General features: G+C 44.4%; 1 protein-coding gene across 2 annotated transcripts in view; it reads left to right on the forward strand.

The window, feature by feature from the left end:
- SLC12A3 (solute carrier family 12 member 3) overlaps positions 1-21,766 on the forward strand; it is a 331,781-nt gene that overhangs the window by 228,174 nt on the left and 81,841 nt on the right. The window lies entirely within an intron of this gene.

Genomic DNA, 21,766 nt, shown 5'->3' on the forward strand with positions numbered 1-21,766 from the left:
AAGGCGAAAAATGGCATTGGGGCAGCAAATATGGGGCCCGGTCAGAGCTTATATGGATGCAGAAGATTGAGTAATCCTGATCTTCTTTGTACCACTTTTTATTTTATTCATTTATAACTGATCGTCAATCGGATAGCTACGAAATATTCTAGTATGTGATTTATTCTACAATATGTGAAATATTGGACGTAACTTGACTATGCTCAGATTTTAAGGTCTGAATCTGGCTGCAGTGACATATTCCTCATTTCCCTTTTTTTTTCTTTCTTTTCTTGGTGAAAATAATGTTCAGTACACTGCTCTCGCACCACACAATTGATTAATGAAAAACTGTATGTCTCAATCTGTATTCGTTATATCTACTTAATAAAGATATTTAAAACAAATGTAAAAAATGAAACCTATGTCCTTTCAAATTGCAGGCCTGTTTCTATTTCCCATGACATTTCCCCAACCTATCAGATGTGAGAAGACACCATCTTATAAAAAAAGAGAAAAAAGATTGGACTTTCAGACTATTTTAATTAAATACAACTCTTCCTCCTCACCAGTTGACAACTAATTTGAAGCAGGCTAAATCCTCCTCTTGACCAGCTTGAAATTCCTCAATGGAAAAGCACCCTGACAACATCATAACATCGTCAATACCTTCATCAGACATATAATTTAAAAAAAATGTCTAACACTCCCAAAAATTCAATAAGATCCCAATGACTTAATCAAACCACGACCAGAGCCGGCTTTAGGGCGGTGCGACTGGTGTGGCCGCACTGGGCACTGACCGGGAAGGGGGGTTCATTGTTCTCAGGGGGGTGCTGTGTTTCGCAATACTTAAGATTTAAAAGCACCTGCTGCAGAGTTCTCTCTGCATCCAGATTTCAGGCAGCAATAAAAAGGTCAAGCTAACTCATGTGATTAATGGTCCTGGTTTTGTCTTGTGGTAGTTTTAACTCACCACGAAGTAGCACAGAGGGTTAATATGCCTGCTGCAAACAACAGATCTGTATTTTATGTTGATAGCTGGGTGGATTAGTAAAGCCAGGCTTTGCCATCTCTTTAAAAACAAATAAAATCAATATGATAGAAGGTCTATGGAGAGATAAAGGGCACTTTAGCCAGGTAGTAGTGAGGTAGAGGAAGAGGTAATGGGGGTGGCGCAAAAAAAGATAGTCTCATCGGGTGCCCCCAGTGCTAAAGCCTGCCCTGACCACGACTTATCACCTACTTGTTGCTGAACCAACAAAACAGTCTTCATCCAGGAATTAAACAACACCCTCAACATCACAGACAAAAGTTCTTCAGACAACCTATACACTCTGTTCGCTGTCACTCACCAAACTGACAGGAATATTTAAATGATAGCCACTTTCCTGGATGCGGCTAAGGCCTTTGATTCTATCGAAGGGCTATATTTACTATCACTGATCAGAGAATGGGCATGCTACAATGGATTAAAGTCATTTATCCTGTTAGAGCTGCCAGAGTTAAAATGAATAACCAATAGTCCTCCCCAATTAAGACAGGCAGTGGGAGAAGGCAAGGATGCCCCCGTCACCTATCCTATTTGCCTTGGTTGTGGAACGCGTCACCAGCATTCTTAGAGAATTTAAGAATTCCTGAGCCATTAAACCTGGATCTCGAAGGATCCGGCTCTTGATGTATGTGGATGGCATTCTAATGTTGGTTAAAGACTCAGAACAAAATCTGAACAATATAAAATTATTACTTTTAGTAGATGGTCTGGCTTATTGATAAACTAGTCCAAGTTTGTTATGCTCAGGGCCACTAGAATTACATGTTTTTGCGGCTGTGGCGTTTTCCGTATAATCATGGATTTGCTGCATTTGCCACATAATCCATCATGTGTAGCATAGTCTTCAGATTTTAACCCTAAAAAATTGTTTTTAGCTCAAACGGATTCAAAGTTACTAAAAATATGCAGAAATCTGTTCCCAGGCAGTGGTTCGTCTTTCGCAAAGGTTGACTGGTCATATTTCAGCTGCTTATTACTGTATTTGCTTGTTAAACTGGTACTAATGAGACGAAATCTTTGCCCATGCAGTGCTACTATGTGTAAAAAATTACAAAATAATGAAGTAATACTGCAACACAATGTGCTGTATTACACAGCATAATTTACCTTTGCTTCACACATAATGAAGTCAACCCTGCCATATAATTTGGTCCTCCTGTGCCTCATAATTCCAGAGACTTTGGTTATGATTCCCTTAACAAAAGACACCCCACCACATGCCCTGGAATTCCCAATAAAATGTGAGGCTGAATTGATACATTATATGGGTATTCAATATCAACAGAATATATTATTATTAGGGGATGAGGATGTTATTTTTAGAACAATGCAAGGGCGTGGATTCAATGGCCTCCCCCACAGACAAACGTATTAGGCTGCCTTTGTCAGCAGTGTGTAGAGTTGCTCTAATGAAAATGGTCTTGCTGCCTAAGCTACTGAGAGAGCGCAAACTGACTTAAATGTATGAGTACATCACACTTACCTGTAGTAAGCACAAATCATGAGGAGAAATGCCATGAGTGCTAATAGTATCTGCAATTATATTCTGAATGTATAGCTAATGTAGAGATTTAAGTAGAAGTGGAACTAATACAGAAATGTGTGACATTATATGATTTTAGTAGATGTGTTTATTTTGAATCCATGTCGTGTAGCTGTTAAAACATAAGATGGTATGCGGTTAAACGCAGAACGTGGTAGGCCTCAGGGCCAGAGCTGGAGGGAAAGGGAAGGTGGTTCTTTTCACGACACAGATAGTATTAATGTTTTGGTCATTGCATTAAATAGGCCATGATTTATAGAAATGTTTACTTAATAATAGAATAAGAGTATTAACATGCTTTAATTAAATGAAGAAGTTGAATGCTATAATCATAATGAGAATTATTATAGGCCTGAAATGTTTTAGCATTGATTTACACGTACATGTCTGGGCTGAGAAATGTTGCAAGCCTTTTTCTTTTTAGAAGTATATGAGAGTTGGGTTCTTGGCTACAGATATCTGTCTGCAAAGGAAGAGGGGGGATCCAATTATAAATGAATGAATAGAGGCCTGTTCAGTAGACGGCCCAGACATGGAGGAGGGTTCTGGAATGTTTGAGGGGTATCAGCGGGCCGGAGAAGAGTCTGAGAAGCAAGGTCAACTATAACGTATGAGGCCCAAGACAAAGCATCATGGAAAAAGCCAGAAGTTGCACCACGTGAGGGGCGTTCCGCAAGGGGCGTCTCAAATGTTGTTGACTGTTTTGTATTAGGGACAGCACCCCTGGGTGGAGTTAGAGCAGATACCTGAGGACCCTTTAGAGAGCGGATGGGTAGGCAGAGAGGGGTCATGACTGGAGAACTATAGGTTTTCACCAAGAAACTTAGAGTGAGTGACTTCCCTTGGGGGTCATTCACTGCTGACACCTTTGTTAGGTTGGGATTTGGTTAAGTAGGGATACCATCTAGAGCAGGGTAGGGATAGCCTAACCTTTGCGTTTTCCTCCAACCTAAATGAAGGAGAGATATGCGTCAATGCTGATAGCTTTATTATTCTTAGAACTTGTGTTAGTGATTTCTGTTGCTCGTCTGAGGGCTTTTCGAGAGCACATGTATGTAATTGGACCTGTGTATCTCGTGAATCTCATTCTGAGATGCTTGTATTTGCAGCTTATCATTTCTTTACAATAAACTTTTGAAAGCTAGAAGTTGTTTGTGATCTTTGGGAGTAGAGTCCTTTCTTGGGTGAACTAGCTTGGAAATAGGTGCACTTTCTTTCCTTACAGACAGGCAACAAAGGTTCAGTCGACCAGATCGAGGTTTGGATCAATAGATATAAGGTATCGATCAAAGGCTCGCCCTTTCAGTTGGTAGCTATAGAGGATGGTTGCCTTCTTGAGGACGGTGACCTAGGCCAGGTTAGCTTACCCCAAGGCCCCTAGAGATCAATGATCGGAAGAACAGCCCGCTGAAGAAGATCCGATGACGTGAGACAGAAAAAGCAGCAGTATCGGTCGAGAGTGAGTATAAAGGGTTATGCGTGTTAGATTGCGGTGTTTTGTATTGTATCTATGTTGTAATGTCTGGCGGAGTTGAATGTCTGTAGAGTGACTGTGGAACAGGTTGTGAGCGCGCGCAACCGGTGGAAATCTTAAGTTCAAGGAGAGCTTAAGTGGTTCGGGTGTATCGGACACCCAGAGTAATTGTCAACTAGTGTGAAGGGGGTCATGAGGTACCATTGATCACCCGAGAGACCGAGATAGGGGGAACGTAAGAGTGAGTGCGTGAGTAACGGACGCTGGTCGGAAGTTACTGTGTGTGTAAGCAACCTATCAGAGAGACGATAGACATCTCGTCAGTTGTGTTGACAATTACAGATAGACTGTGGACGTACAGTCGAGAGAAGTGACCGCTTGGTCGGAAGTAGTCATTTTTCGGTGTATGAATGGGACGCATGCATAACCGGGAGACGAGTTGAGAAAGGAGGGGTGCTGCTGCGAAGCGGAGAAAAGTGACGTCAGGTGGTGTCGCGCAGTGATTGGCCGACAGGAGAAAGACCGCGCTGTGATAGGCCAGCTAGCGAAGACGTCAGACAGGGTCGCGACGTGATTGGCCGACCGGAGAAAGACCGCGCTGCGATAGGCCAAGCTAGCAAAGCCGCGACAGGATTGGTGGATTGTCATCAGGAAGTAAACAGAATAGCGAGGCTGGATTTTGTGCGCATAATTATGAAGTGTTTTAAATGGCTGAAAGCGGTGTTTAAAAAAGAGAAGCGGGGATCGTATGAAGGGGAAGAAGCCCCGCCGGAGGGTACGCCAGCTCGTTACATGGCAGTAAATGTTGGGTTGCATACGATCCTTTGGATATCAGAGTGGAGTAAGATTACTGAAGGAAATGAGGAACTGACGTTCCCGAAGTACGGGACGTTCAGATTAGAGGTGTTACATCGATTAAAATCAGTCATGACCTCAATGAGACCCTTGCCTAGACCAACCCAGTTTGAAGCTCTTGATGCATGGCTTAGGGCAGCGCATGAAAAGAATATGAACAGACGACAAGAAAGGGTGAAACGATCGGTAAGGGCAGTACAGGATGCCAGGTGGGATGCGGATGCTAAAAGATGGAGAGTGCATAACATGGAAGTAAATAAACTGTACCCAGTGTTAGAGGCGCCAGTAAATAAAAGCCCCCTAGAAGAAGATGAGGAGAGCGAAACAGAGGATAGCCTGATAAACAGATTATTGACAGACAGGCCACCCCCGTATAATAGAGCAGGGGGAGAGGTCGAGAATACTGAAGGAGAAAAGGGGGGCAATGCAGGAGAGCATAGACCGCTTCCCAGTTCAGAGTGGGATCCTGAGCCAAAGAAAGAGCTGTCCCAGCCTAGTCAGGTGCAACAGGTAGTCGGGAGGTTTGTGGTACAAAGAGCGCCGGAAACGGAAAGCGCCACATCCTACCCATTACCAGATGCACTACAGGTACCTGTTACCATAGGTCCTATAATATCGATATATGACCAAGAGAGAGCAAGAGGGGAAGAACGGGTACGGAAAGACAGAGAAAGAGCAGAGAAGGCAAGGAGGAACGATACCACTAATTCCCCAAGTCAGATGCCGATACCCAGAGAGTGGAGTACACCGATGCACACAGCAGGGGACCCAGGAGGAGATCCTGGGGGCCCTAGATGGCCAATGGATCTGAGGGGATCTGGACGAAAATCCTTTCAAGAGCTAAATGAGTACATGAAGCAGTGGGATGAGGCAGTGAAGGCTCAAAAGAGCATCAATGCTGCGGAAGCTGAAAGGGAAAGTCAGGACAGCCGAGCTCGGACTCACTGCGGGGCTGGGGAGAGCAGCCCGGAGTGGGACTGTAGAGGGAGTAGGGGAGTCACCCATTGGGCCCGGAGTGGAGGTAGAACAGACCTGGAAAACGGGGGCCCCGGGAGTGAAGGGGTGGCGCGCCCAATACTCAGTGAAGGGGAGAGGAGAGCGCAAGAGTACAGAAACAGCTTTAAGTGTCCACACTGTGTACCTGGCACCAGAGAACTGAATGGGAGTTGTGAGAGGTCGCACCATAGTCCCTGTGATGACGGAAATGAGCGCAGCCCAGGGAATATGGGGAACCAGGAAGGATCGTATCGGGTACTGAGCAATATGAGGCAAAGAGAGAGTAGCGAGCAGAGGGAAAATAACAGAGAGGTGTGCGGTGAGAGGAGAGAAGAAGAAGAGAGTGGGCAGAGCAAGAGTGGGGGTAACAGGCCCGTGTTCCATCACCTTCCTAGATCGGATGGCCGAGCATGGGACCTGGAGAGATGGGAGCAAGGGAGACCACCCATTAACTCTCCCGAGCCCAAACGCAGAGCTCGAAGTTGGGATGGTAGGGAGACCAGTGAGCCCCCTTCGAAAGACATATTGCGAGCTGAGATAAAAGCCAAGAGACTCGATGTCTCCAGTTTAAGGTCAGACCTGGATGACATGGTAGATGGTACCCTGCCTTTAGAAAGAATGGAAATGTATGAACAGGATGAAATACTGTATATGGCAAAAGACATTACTCGAAAAGCGAGAGCAGTCCATGAGAAGTTAGTCGAACTAGCAGGCAAATATATGGTGGACTTGTCAAGAACCAAAGCATTACAGGGTAACCACAGGCTACATTACACAGATCGAGACCTAGATGAGAGGAGAACGATTGGGCTGAAAACACACATAAGGGAACTGATTACTGGAATAAGGACATGGAGGGCACTAGATAAGTGGGAAGAGAGGTGGTCCAAGAAAGGGACCGGTAGGAGAAGCATGATTGGTATGACACCAGGACAGCAGGGAATAGAAGCATACCCTTTGCGTGAAGTCGCAAATGGGAACTATGTACATGTCCCTTGGAGTAGGGGAGATTTAGCTGCTTTTACCACCTCTTTCCCCAAATTACGTGAAAGCCCAGTGGAGTGGTACAAGCAAGTGGAGAGATTTGTAAAAATCTCAAAGGTCCTTTGGATAGATCTGAACACGCTGTTTGACATTGTAGTACCAGGCGATCTGTGGACAGCATGCAAGGTTAGCGCTGAGTGGCCCACAACGGAGCCAGAGAGAGATGCCAAGACTAATGGGCCGTCCGAGATTGTGATGGCAAAATACGAGAGAGTGATGACTTGGCTGAAAGAGAAAGTGCCAATGCAAGACATAGATTGGGTCAGAATAGACCGAACAAGACAGGAACCCAAAGAGACAGTCCACGAGTATTACGAGAGATTGCTGAAGGCGTTTAAACAGTATAGCGGCTTGGATGTAATGGATCCAAAAGACATAGGGCAATTTGTGTCCAAGTTCGTCCTGGGACTGAGACCGGATATTAGTTTAATGATTCAGCAACACTCGATTTGTTGGCAAACTAAACCCCTAGACGAAATACTGAGATATGCCAGGTACTGCTGTGATGAGATAGATTCCAAGGCTAAGAAACTAAAAGAAAAGTTGATGGTGGTACAGATGCAGGCAGCAGGGAAGGGGGGACAACAGCAACAGCAGCAAGGAACAGGTACAGGAGGAAAGAAGCAGTACAGTCAGAACAAGGGCAATGAGGAGAGTTCCACCTTTAGACCCAGAATAGATATAGCTGCCTTGAAGAAAACGACTAGGTGCCACCAGTGCAACGAGGTGGGGCATTGGAAACGCGAGTGCCCCTACAATGTAGAGATAGGAGAACAAGAGAGAGAGGAGGAAGAGGTCCAGAGCGCGCCTACAAGAGGGGTAACGCCATACCAAGGAAAGGTGCTCAAAGGGGGGGGGGCTCCTCCCCGAGCCCAGTTCCCGCAACCTCCTCGAGTAGGGAGTATGGGTAAGACCTATAGACAAATGCCCCTGTTTGTGGAAGGGGAAGAGTGCTATTATGTGGACCCATTAACCGGACAGAGAGTGGAAAGTGAAGACTGCACCCTCGGGGCAGCCTTGGAGGTAGATCAGAGGGGACCCTATGTTGAAGCAGAAGTAGCAGGGTGCCCTACGACATTTCTGGTGGACACAGGAGCCACTAGATCCACGATCAGATCAGCTGCAGTTCCAGACCTGCCCATGTCTGGAGAGACCATACAGGTGGTAGGGGTCGCAAACAGGAGAATAACCAGCCAATTGACAGAACCGGTACAGGTGAAAATAGGGAAGTACAGCGATGAGCACCAGTTTGTGGTTTGCGATTCAAGTCCTGTGTGTCTGCTAGGAAGAGACCTGTTGTGTAAATTGAATTGTACTATATACTGTACACCTCAGGGAGTGGAGGTATTGACCAATGACGATGATGCAGATTTCAAAGTTGCAAACTCAAGAATATGCGTGGAACTGTACCCTACTTTAACAGTAGAGGAGCTCCCCTGGGACTTGAGAGAGACAGTGGCACCAGAAGTATGGGATTTCACTGGGGAAGAGATTGGATTGGTCAAAGGGGTGGACCCAGTGAAAATTGTAGTGAAACCGCATGCTGAGTTCCCAAGAACACCCCAATATAAATTGACTCCAGAAACGATTGCAGGCATAAAACCCGTGATCGAGTCCATGATTAAACAGGGAATACTGAAAGAAATCGTGGGTAGTCCATGCAACTCCCCGATTATGGGTCTGCAGAAACCAAATGGGAAATTTCGGATAGTACAGGACCTGCGAAAGATTAATAACATAGTCGTTTCATGTTGTCCAGTGGTGCCGAATCCATCAGTGATACTGTTTCAGATTCCATTCCAAGCTGAGTGGTTCACTGTGATCGATCTTTGTCAGGCTTTCTTTTCGATCCCTCTGGACGAAGAAAGCCATTTTCTTTTTGCATTTAAGCTGGAAAATCGCGTCCTAACATGGTGTCGTATCCCTCAGGGGTATACAGAGAGCCCATCGATCTTTAACCAGCTCTTGAAGAAAAATCTTGAAAGTCTAGTGCTGCCCCAGAAGTCAGTTCTGGTCCAGTACATAGACGACCTCCTTGTGGCGTCAGAAACAGAAGAAGCTTGCAGGGAAGACTCCATTGCTTTGTTAAATCACCTAGCTGCCAATGGGCACAAGGTATCCCCGGGAAAATTGCAGTACTGCCTGACAGAAGTGCAGTATTTGGGACACAGAATAGAGAAAGGCAAACGAAAAGTGTCACCAGACAGGATAGAGGCGATCATGAAAATGAATGCGCCTAAGACTCAGAGAGAGGTCAGGATGTTCCTAGGGATGGTGGGTTATTGCCGACAGTGGATCGTGAACTTTTCACTGAAAGCAAAGCCCTTGCAAAAACTGACGCACAAAGAGGTGAGTGATCCGGTACCATGGGACAAAGACTGTTTGATGGCGTTCCTACAGCTGCGAGAGGACCTGTGTCGTGCTCCGGCATTGGGAATGCCTGATTACAATAAACAATTTTTTCTTTACTGTTGTGAGAGAGAAGGTTGCGCGTTGTCTGTGTTAGTCCAAATCCATGGGAATGCCCGTAGACCAGTTGCTTATTTCTCGGCTACTTTAGACCCAGTAGCCGCAGCGTTGCCCGGATGTCTCAAATCCGTTGCTGCAACGGGTGTCAGCATTGAGAGATGTGAAAATATCGTCATGGGGCACCCGTTAGAGGTGTGCGTGCCCCATTCTGTTGAACTGTTGATGACCAGGACCAAAACACAGCATCTGACCAACAGCAGGCTCACGCGCTATGAGCAAGTTATTCTTGCTGCAGAGAATGTGACCCTCAAGAGATGCTCTGTTTTGAACCCTGCTACCTTGATGCCACTTCCAAATGATATTGAGGATGATGATGAATATACAGACCATGACTGCCTTGATGTGACTGAACTATGCACCAAACCCAGACCCGACATCGTAGATGAGCCACTGACTGACCCAGATGAAATTTTCTTTGTCGATGGCTCATGTGTAAGAGACGAAGTTGGGCAGTTGAGAGCAGCTTATGCTGTTTGTACAATTACTGGAGTTGTGGAAGCTGGGTGCCTGGAAGGAGTACACTCCGCTCAGGTAGCCGAGATTATTGCCCTGACACGTGCTTGCTTGGCGAGCAATCAAATTCGAGTCACCATATACACCGACAGCCAGTATGGGTATGGGGTAGTTCATGATTACGGGCAGTTATGGTCTCAAAGAGGGTTCATGACTTCTTCAGGCTCTCCCATTCGCAATGGAGAGTTTGTGCGCCTGTTGTTAGAGGCATTGCAGTGCCCAGCAAGTATCGCAGTTGTAAAATGCACCGCACATACCAGAAATGAGGACTTTGTTTCGAAAGGCAATAGATATGCTGATGAAGTTGCGCGGTATTGCGCGGAACAAGGGTACTCTTTCACAGAGGTGGATGTGGGTGGAATAAATGTAAGAACTGAATTAGCCATGATACTGGAAACTGTTGATACTTGGGATGAACTGTCAACCATGCAAGAAAATGCTCCTGATTCTGAAAAAGAAACATGGGAGAAGGCAGGATGTGTAATGGGTGAGACCCATTTTTGGGTCTCAGCAGACGGCAGAGCAGTGTTGCCCAATGAGATGGTGAGTCCAATGGCTAGACTCATACATGGTCCCGTACACTTAGGGAGAGATGCTATGCTGAGAGTGTTTAGACAAACTTGGTACAATCCTAAGTTTAGAATAGCAGCAGAAGCAGTGTGCCAGCGTTGTGTGACCTGCCAGCAGCTGAACGTAGGGAAAAGAACACCAGTTGCACTAAGTCACATAGGAAGGTCTGGAGGTCCATTCAATCGAATGCAGATAGATTTCATTGAAATGCCAAGGTGCAACCGCCTCCGCTATGTCCTGGTGATTGTTTGTGTGTTCTCCAGATGGGTTGAGGCATACCCTACACGTAGGTGCGACACCCTCACAGTGGCCAAGTTATTGCTTAGGGAAATCATTCCTCGCTTCGGGGTGCCGGCCTTTTTGGAATCAGATAGGGGAACACATTTTAACAGCGAGCTTGTGAGGATGGTTTGTGTAGCGTTAAATATCGACCAAAAGTTGCATTGCAGTTACCGACCAGAAGCCTCAGGAATTGTGGAGCAGATCAATGGCACGATCAAGTCCAGAATAGCTAAAGTTTGTTCCTCAACGACCCTGAGTTGGCCTGACGCCCTGCCATTGGTCCTCATGAGCCTTCGTAGTACCCCAGACAGAAGGACAGGGTTGTCACCACATGAGGTGTTAATGGGGAGAGCAATGAGGCTGCCATCTGTCCCAGCTACTGCACTGTTAAATATCACAGATGATATGATCCTGGACTATTGTAAGGGGCTGTCTGACGCCATGCGTTCTGTGTCCCTTCAGGTGCAGGCTGCCGAGGTTCCAGCGTGCCAGGGCCCTTGCCATGACCTGTATCCTGGGGACTGGGTCCTGGTGAAAAAACATGTGAGAAGAAGCTGCTTGGATATTCGTTGGCGTGGACCCTTCCAGGTCATCCTGATCACGAACACAGCTGTGAAGGTGGGAGGCCTGCCCAATTGGATCCACGCGTCACATACGCGAAGGGTTCCAGCACCTCTGGAGGAAACAGCTCCTCTCTCGGATAGACGTCCAGCAGAGGACCGAGAAGCCATAGAGGGGGCTAGCCAAGCTGTAGAGGTGCCAGCGGAAGCAGGGAACGAGTCTGACCCAGCTGAGGACGGTCAGTACAACAGCGAAACAGACGACGCTACAGAAGGAGAAAGCAGCTGGGAGTACGAGTCTGACCCTGACAGGTCTGAAAGAGAGCGAGAACAGACCAGAAGGAGAAGGAGTAGAAGGGCACGTGGAGAAGCTAATTGGCCGCAAAGAAGGAGCTCTAGCCTGAGGTCAACTCCAGAGGTAACCCTTCCTCCGATATCAGAAGACTCAGACCCAGAAGAAGGTGCTCAGGGCGCTGAAGCACCGGACCAAAGAAGGTCAAGAAGAGTGCGTGTGCCTAACAGAAGATACTCCACACCTGAGTGGACATATCTGGCGACAAATGTCTGTGAAACCGGAGACAGGGAGGATCCGAGCGGTGGTGGTGTCCAGTTCTGAGCCCATTATCACCGTGGAAATAAGACTGTTGGTACCCGGTGTCGAACAAGAAGGGTCACTAACATTCATGCTCCCTAGACCTCCCCGCCTCAGCAAGTTAAAACACATGTTCCTTTCAGAATTGCAATTCCCCGACTTTGGTACAACGATAACAGCACATGAAGAGCACAATCTTCGTTTGGAAATACTGAACTATGCTATTGAAGCTGCAACCACGAATCTGATAGTAGACTGTTAAAGGACTTTGTAAATAAAGCAAGCAGAAAAAGAAGATTACCTAGCGCCCAGGAAGCAGAGAATTTTAGGGAACTACCCTTGAGTTGATGGAGAAGGGCTAGGGTTGTCTTTTTTGAACTGTTAAAGAACTTTTGCGAAGAAGGCTGTCAGCCTCCAGTTGTGTGGATTCTAAAGACAAAAGGATTGAAAAGAGACTGTAAAGGAACGAGAGGAAAAGAACTTTTTGCAAGGATAAGAGAGAGCCATATTGTCTGACGAAATGGAGGCCGGCACCCCGAACCGAAGAGCTAAATGTATAATAGGTACACTAATAGTAGGAGTGATAATATTAATAGCTTTAGTGGTAACAATTTCTTATGTAAAGGGACATGAAGAAGAGGTAAAGGTAACTGATGCGAATTCTGTAGTAACGCTTACACCTACTGTTGCTGGTGAGAAAAGGGAAAACACTCAAGAGAAAGCGTTATTGGCTGCAGAAGCCCGCAGGTTACACGTAGACGAGTCCCAAGGAGACTTTAGGTCAAATGCTTATGCTAAACTTTTATATGAATACGTGGATGCCATGGAGGTTAAGGATTGTTATGTCTGCATGCAGTTGCCGGCATCTGTAGACGAGGGTATTAGATACCATCACCTCCCGCTGACATATGGCATTACATGTAGCTTATTGCTTAGTATATTTTATGAGAGAGATAGTTTTGAATACTATTTCTCCAATTATGATTCAGTGTTGCCAGAAGTCCCAAATTATAAGCAGATGAACAAATGGGACTACTGGAAGAGTGAAGACAGACTGGCCAAGTTCTTCATTCCTTGGATTACCTTAGATACTTCACATGCCCGTAGAAATAACCTGACATGTAAGGTGTCAGAAGTCGAGAAGAAGTTCATAGGGCAGGTGGATGATCGTTACAGGAGACAAACGATTTTGAAAAAATCAGGACAATGGAAAACAGATTGGACCGAGGAAGAGAAGTCACACAAGAGAAAGGGTAGTAGTGGTCCAATAGCTTTAGATAAAGCGAAGAGAGGAAAGCTATGTCTTCACCGAGCCAAAACGTATTATGAAAATGTATACGTGGGTGAAGTTGACTGTGAGCATGCTTTTAATTTAGAGTACTACACTAAGGATTTCCTAAAGGGAATGCAAGTGATTCCAAATGTGTATTTTGTATGTGGAAGAAATGCCTACGTGAGACTACCTGACAACTGGTATGGATCATGTTACTTGGCAATTGTCTTCCCCAAAATATATCATGCACAAGACTTAGTGATCATTGAGGGCAAGACATCTTCGAGGGGAAGGAGAGATGTAGGAGATGCAGAAATGGTTGGAGATGTCTTTGGAGCTATGTTCCCTCTTTTGGGAGTAATCCTTAATGATGTTAAAATTAGACGACTGGCAACAGTTGTCGACAGGTTGTCTGCCAGCACTGCTCAGTCCTTAATGCTGGTAGAAGGAGAGATGCAATCGATAAGGGCTATGGTTCTTCAAAACCGACTTGCTTTAGATGTCCTATTAGCAAAAGAGGGCGGAGTCTGTAAGGCTTTGAAGGTCCAGGAATGTTGCACTTACATTCCAGACAATTCGAAGCCTCTTGAGAAAGTTATTAAGAACATAACTAATATTCACAAGGAGATCGAAGACTTGAGTAGAGAAAATGTCTGGGAAAAGGTGGGCCACGGAATGAGTACAGTTGGAGGGTGGTTTTCCACCTTAGGCAAAAGCTTTGTATGGTATATTCTAAAGCCTATCATCATAATATTGATCTGTGGGATTATATTGTGGGGATTGGTGAGGGTATTCAAATGGTACAGAGCAAGAAGGTCAGAAAGGGCCCAAAGAGAACAGCTGCAGAGATTGGCTGCCATACAAGATAATCAGTACAGGAGTCTGAGGGCTCTGGAAGCGCAGAGAATGCCAGCAATAACTGCAGTTTAAATGTTAGTGATGACCCCGAGAGGTCATCAAAGGGGGGAACTGAGAGAGCGCAAACTGACTTAAATGTATGAGTACATCACACTTACCTGTAGTAAGCACAAATCATGAGGAGAAATGCCATGAGTGCTAATAGTATCTGCAATTATATTCTGAATGTATAGCTAATGTAGAGATTTAAGTAGAAGTGGAACTAATACAGAAATGTGTGACATTATATGATTTTAGTAGATGTGTTTATTTTGAATCCATGTCGTGTAGCTGTTAAAACATAAGATGGTATGCGGTTAAACGCAGAACGTGGTAGGCCTCAGGGCCAGAGCTGGAGGGAAAGGGAAGGTGGTTCTTTTCACGACACAGATAGTATTAATGTTTTGGTCATTGCATTAAATAGGCCATGATTTATAGAAATGTTTACTTAATAATAGAATAAGAGTATTAACATGCTTTAATTAAATGAAGAAGTTGAATGCTATAATCATAATGAGAATTATTATAGGCCTGAAATGTTTTAGCATTGATTTACACGTACATGTCTGGGCTGAGAAATGTTGCAAGCCTTTTTCTTTTTAGAAGTATATGAGAGTTGGGTTCTTGGCTACAGATATCTGTCTGCAAAGGAAGAGGGGGGATCCAATTATAAATGAATGAATAGAGGCCTGTTCAGTAGACGGCCCAGACATGGAGGAGGGTTCTGGAATGTTTGAGGGGTATCAGCGGGCCGGAGAAGAGTCTGAGAAGCAAGGTCAACTATAACGTATGAGGCCCAAGACAAAGCATCATGGAAAAAGCCAGAAGTTGCACCACGTGAGGGGCGTTCCGCAAGGGGCGTCTCAAATGTTGTTGACTGTTTTGTATTAGGGACAGCACCCCTGGGTGGAGTTAGAGCAGATACCTGAGGACCCTTTAGAGAGCGGATGGGTAGGCAGAGAGGGGTCATGACTGGAGAACTATAGGTTTTCACCAAGAAACTTAGAGTGAGTGACTTCCCTTGGGGGTCATTCACTGCTGACACCTTTGTTAGGTTGGGATTTGGTTAAGTAGGGATACCATCTAGAGCAGGGTAGGGATAGCCTAACCTTTGCGTTTTCCTCCAACCTAAATGAAGGAGAGATATGCGTCAATGCTGATAGCTTTATTATTCTTAGAACTTGTGTTAGTGATTTCTGTTGCTCGTCTGAGGGCTTTTCGAGAGCACATGTATGTAATTGGACCTGTGTATCTCGTGAATCTCATTCTGAGATGCTTGTATTTGCAGCTTATCATTTCTTTACAATAAACTTTTGAAAGCTAGAAGTTGTTTGTGATCTTTGGGAGTAGAGTCCTTTCTTGGGTGAACTAGCTTGGAAATAGGTGCACTTTCTTTCCTTACAGACAGGCAACAAAGGTTCAGTCGACCAGATCGAGGTTTGGATCAATAGATATAAGGTATCGATCAAAGGCTCGCCCTTTCACTACTGTATCTGTTCCAGGATGTTACTATCCCACATAGCAGTGCATCCTTGAGCAGCTCGGGTTGCCTATGATCAGGCCTGCATGGGCCAGGCCTCAGCCCGAATATCATGGAATAAAATGCAGTTACCTTATAAGGAGGGTGAGTTTGCCATAACAAATGTCTAAATTTACTATCTTATCTCACAAGTGCAATTTAACACGATTGGTTTCATACGACCAGTCCCCTCCACCTCATTGAGATCTCGAGATGGGACTTGCTGCCCCAATACTCTGTAAAAACAGTTCTGATGTAAAAACCACACAGTCCTAGCAGAGAGATTCCCACTGGAAAGTGTACTATCTGGCTATGGTCAAAGCTGGCTGCTTTGTGTAAGGTGAATGAGGTGCACTCTCCACTGCTCCCTTGATTAAGGGCAGTCGCATGGAGGCTGCCAAGGAAATAGGAGTGATTAGACCGCTTGAGAGTAGGTACCTATACACATTGAGTAATCAATTTGTCAATAAAAAAGTGCAAATCCCTTATGGAATATCTGGACACAGTGATGTGCACTTCTCTTGATGTGCTGACATATCAGAGACTTCAATTCATGGTTGGGAAGATTGTCCATACGATGCTTGATAAGCCGGCAGACTGGAAACTGCTTCCCTGGATCATCACAAACCCTTATTATGCCAGGCTAATTATATAGATGTAGAATAGCATAATGAATGACACAAGGGTTGGGATACTTCAGTATAGGGCTAAATGGGCTAAGGGCTGGGGGAACAAGATCGCAAATGGCCAGTGCGCATTTTGCTGACAGCAGACTAGGGATGTTTCTATTAACTGGAAGTTTAGATTGATTCTGTTTCAATATATCTGCAGGGCTTACTACACACCTAGAGACATGGGGCGATTCTACTTAGCCCTGGGCTCAAACTGCTGGCAATCCGGGACTGTCCAGTAGTCAATACGTATTGGTTGTGGGTTCTTAGGGCAGTTGGGGCCATAACTGAATCCTGTCCAGTGCTCTCTCCATTTATGGCAGAAACACATTCCTAAAATATGCAGAACATCAGTCATAATGGCCATGTTGCTGGGCAATCATAGAGTTGATGTTGGGGAGAAATAAGCCCCACAGTTTGAGAAATGCTTGAAAGGTGCTTCTATGTGTAGTGGGCAATCAGAAATGCATGCATCCATGATCCCTAGTGCACCTCACCACAGAGATATTGAGGACCAATTTGCACATATCTTGAGAGACACACTAACTTTCATCGAACCTACATTATGGGCCAAGCAGCCTTGAGAAAGTCCCAGGCCTATGAGCTACAGGGGGCGAAACAGGTGTCAGCTGTCTGTACACATGTTACTCAGTGGTATACTTTAATACCTCTGGATTAATAAAAAATAAATAAAAAAACAGATGACAAATAACAAAAGGAATTCTTTCTGGTTTATTGAAATGGAAGGCCGCACTTAACCCATCTCTCATGCTATAAGATGATGTCTGGAGTTTCAATGTCTCTGAGGCTATAATGCTGTACTGTGAGTGTACTGATGTATTGCAACCTGTATTCAACACACTGACGATGCTTCAGGTAGTACGTACTTGGTTATATTGTTCTGAAATGTCAAATGCCGCACCATGTGGTATATATTGCCTTGTCAAAATTTGAAAATAAAAAAAACACACAAAAGTGACACTTCTCCTCTTCCTCCTACTTGACCTCTTAGCAGCCTCGGGCACCTCTCATCATCACACCCATGTCACTGTGCATGTGTTTCACCAACACCACTCTTCCCTAGTTCTTGTCCTGTTTGTATGAAAAATATCAATGTGTTTAAGTGGGCATCTCAGATCCTAAAAGCTACAGGTTAAACTTTGAGTCCAATGAGTATTCATCTCCCTTCCTGGAATCTTCTGCTTGTAGAATAAACTATTTGAAATTTCCTTGAAGAGGACTTAATATCTCGCTAATATGCAGATGGTGCCCAATTTTACCTTAAAGTCACCGAAGTCGAATGGCCACCCTAAGGCCTACCATCCTGTCCTCCAAGCATGGATATCAAGTGTGCTGAACCTTAATAATAAGAAATTTGTCCCCATCACCAGTAAACCAGAAAAAATATAATAATCAACAGCTGGCTTTTCAAAATGAATTTTGACAGATTCACACCACAACTCGATACAAATGCAGATTCACTCAGATTCACAATCAGATATATATTCCCATTTAAATCCACCTCTCCCAAGAATTAAAACTGCTTGTTAACAGCTCCCGCTCCTATGCAGAATCCAACTATAGCTTCCTAACACAGACTTACAAACCACTAACCAATTCTTGTTCCTCTGGTAGTTAGCGCCCTTCTTATCTGCATTGCTGATGCTGCCCTGGCATCATTGAGGAGCCCCCCCCCACCCCCCAGGCTGCCACACATCTCATGTCAAAACTGAAGAATTATACAATACAATACAAAGCATTTGTAAAGCGCACAGTGATCTCCATGGTTGCGTCCCGGCGCTAGCAGAAGGATCACCCGCTGGAACCCTAACACAAATTATGCTAAATCAGGTTTATGCAGGAGTCAAAAAGAAAAGTTTTTGCGCTCCCTCCAAAAACTGTTTCAGAAGGGCGGCTGCGCAAACCAACCGGAAGTGCATTACGGAACTTAGTTGCCAGGATGATGGACCCTAACAGAAATTATGCTAAATCAGGTTTATGCAGGAGTCAAAAAGAAAGGTTTTTATGCTCCCTCTAAAAACGGTTTCAGCCGGGCTGCTGCGCAAACAAAGCGGAAGCGCATTCCGCAACTTAGTTGCCAGGACGATGAATGATCCGCCCCCTCTTTGGGTCTTGTGCATGCGGGGAAGTTGGAAGAGTTTGAGTTTGTTGGATCGCTCCTGGACGTGAGCCTTAAAGTGGCGCCTGAGGTAGGGAGGGCCCTTGTGGGTGTAGGCCCTAAAGGCAAGGATGAACGCCTTCAACTGGATCCTTTTATTCACTGGAAGCCAGTGAAGATGACGTAGGTGAACTGGCACCGCAACCCGGGTGGGGAGACGGGGTGTATCTTGAGAATTATCCCGCTGCGTTCACTGCAGTGGGTCCACACTGGCTGTCCTCATTCAAGATCTGCCACATCGCATGCACAGCAGAAACCACCAGTAGCTCTCCTACAGGGGGACAAACTGCACATCTCCTTAGAAAAACAGAAAGAAAATAGAAAGATTGTTCCGTGGTAGCCTCGAATGGCTGCGAGGCTCAGCATCAGAGACTCACAAACAAACTCAGACTTAGCAGAGTTGGTCGATGTCCAGAATTGACAAAACCTTCTCCTACAGATTATCTGGATCTGTTCCCAGAAGAAACCAGGCAAACAGCACGAAGAAATAACCTGTAAAGGATCCAAAACAAACTGAAGACTTCCTTGACTGTTTCCATGGATGTGCCTTACGATTTTGAGAACGTCAAAAGAGGCCTGAGCTCTAGCCAGATTTAAGCTGTGAACAATGAGCGTTTCTTTGGATGTAGTTGCATTAATGGCATTGTATTCTAATGGTAGTGATTATAAAGTACTAGGCTGCTCCTATGACTCCTCTCCGTTATATCTTCCGGGGTAAAGGCGTGCTCCCGTATGAGCTTTGTACCACATGCCTCTTCTGGGGTACAGTTATTGGTAAACGGGATGTGACCACCACTGTCATGGTTTTCTTCCCCAAAAATATTGCTGGTACATATTTTGTTTAAAAAATGTGTGTGCAGGAACCCAAACTTTTTTCTTAGTAACCCTCTGCTGGTACTGCTGAGTGCCCATATTGCTAAATACCAAGGCTCTTAGTCTTGTTTCCACATCTTGCCTCTTCATTCAGCCACCTACACTTCATCTGTCTGTATTTCACACTTGCAGTTTTTTTCATTCTTGCTTTCTCTCTTTTTCAAAATGTTCCCTTCTTTTTCTTTTTTTAAGTTCAGAAAAAGTTTATTAGGACAAAAGAATTACAACAACGTGCAGAAAATAAAAACAATGAAGGCAGTAGGTTCATATACAATGTAACAAGTGGGTTTAGAAAATAAACAGCGTATAAACATAACAAATAAAAAATGCAAATACAGTCAAAAATAATGATAACATAAGCAATATTGTACAAAAGAAGGTATACATAGAAATATAAATTAACACAAAGGAAGTCATGGAGGTTTAGTAACTTCTTGCTGCAGAGGTCTAGGGGTAGTAGAGCATTTAGCATGAGCATCAATGAATAAAATGACGGAGCCCATAAATCAGAGCGCTTGGATGCCAAATGTGATGGATATACAAATGTAGTGTCTAGCCGGTGATTATAACAGATCGCATACCACCATGCTTGATATGAGAGTTTAGTGAAATCTTTCCAGTTTCTCGTTATTTTCTGGAAGGCTACTGCTATTAGGAGATCAATTATTTTGACATTAAATTTAGAATGTTCCCAGATGGAGGATAAGCTACCTAAAAAAATATGTAACGTAGAAAAGGGATGAGTGGACTGAAAAATCAAGTTTAGTTGATTCCAACCCTTTTCCCAAAAAGGGCGAACAAATTTACAATTAAAGAGTAAATGGAATAAATCAGCATGTTGGGCCGAACAGGACCAACATTCATGTGAGACATCAGCGTGGAATGAGTGGAGAGTAAGAGGAGAGAATAGAAGTCTGTTATAGATAAAGAAGAGCGTTTGCGTCGTGTTTGCAGCTCTGGAAGTTTTTCTAAGTTTAAGCCAAATTTTATCCCAGACGTCAACATTCCAGGAGGTGTCAAAGTCCTTTTCCCACAATAATTCTGTCTGAGTTTTGGCTCTTGGTGTGGATGAAGTATGTAAAAAACTGTAAATGGTAGAAGCTTTAGAATGAGCAAGCAACAGAGAATGCAATTTAACAGTATGAGTAGAATCGATAGAGCTGTTTAAAGGAGGTGGTCTAAAAGTCAGGGAGGCAGATTGGATAGCTTGTGTTAGGAGGGAATATTTAGAGCAAAAAGATGAGGGAAAATCAAAAACAATACGAGCCTGTGCAAAGGGTAGAATTAAATCCCGATTATATAATTGATTGACCCAAATCAGCCCACGTTGTCTCCAGATTTTCCAATAAAAAGGTTTATTGTTAATTAAGATGTGTAAATTATGCCATATGGGAGAATTAAGAAAAGATGACGAAGGTGTAGATGGAATGAGTTTAGAAGTAAGTTTAAGTATAGGAGTGGAAATGTATTGTGGTTTGCGTGTAAAAGATAGGTATTGCTGAAAGGAGAAGGGAGAAATGAAAGATCGTTCTAATGTATTCCAGAGAGGACAAGGTGCAGAAGGGTCAGAGAGCCATCGTGACGATTGAGTCAGCATGAAAGATTTATGATAAAGAGAGAAGTCCGGGAAGTTTGTCCCACCTTCCGAATTTGGACGAGTTAATTTACGAATAGACATGCGGGACTTCTTATGTCCCCATATAAAAGAGGATAGAATAGAGTTAATTTTCCTAAAATGCTTGAGAGGGATAGACAGTGGGATATTTGAAATTGTATATAAGACTATGGGAGAGAGCATCATTTTTATGGTGTCCAAACGACCCCACCAAGATAATTATAGTGGATGCCACTTTGACATTAAAGAAGATAATCTTTGTATACAGTTATCCATGCAACGCGATACTGTCCCCGACACGGTTGAGGTAAAGTGTAGGCCTAAATATTTGATAAATTGAGGACTCCATGAAAAACCTGAAATTGCAAAATCAGCACTAAAAGTATATTTTGTCAAGGGCAGAATTTTACATTTGTCTTTATTCAGTTTGTAGCCAGAAACAGACGCAAAGGATTGCACCTCTTCTCAAAAGGCAGGAAGAGAGGATTGGGGCTGCGACAAAAATAAAAGCACATCGTCAGCATAAGCCGCCATTTTAATGTTGGAATCATTAAAAGTGAAACCATGAATGTTATCATTTTGACGAATATGGAGTAGGAAAGGCTCCAGGGCAATATTAAAAAGAAAAGGAGACAGGGGACATCCCTGTCTAACACCTCTAGCAAGATCGAAGTAAGAGGAGACACGACCATTCGCTGTGACAGCTGCTCTAGGAGTGGAATATAGGATAGAAATGAGAGCCAAAATT

The sequence above is a fragment of the Lissotriton helveticus genome, chromosome 12 (genome assembly GCF_964261635.1).
Source record: "Lissotriton helveticus chromosome 12, aLisHel1.1, whole genome shotgun sequence".
Taxonomy (NCBI): domain Eukaryota; kingdom Metazoa; phylum Chordata; class Amphibia; order Caudata; family Salamandridae; genus Lissotriton; species Lissotriton helveticus.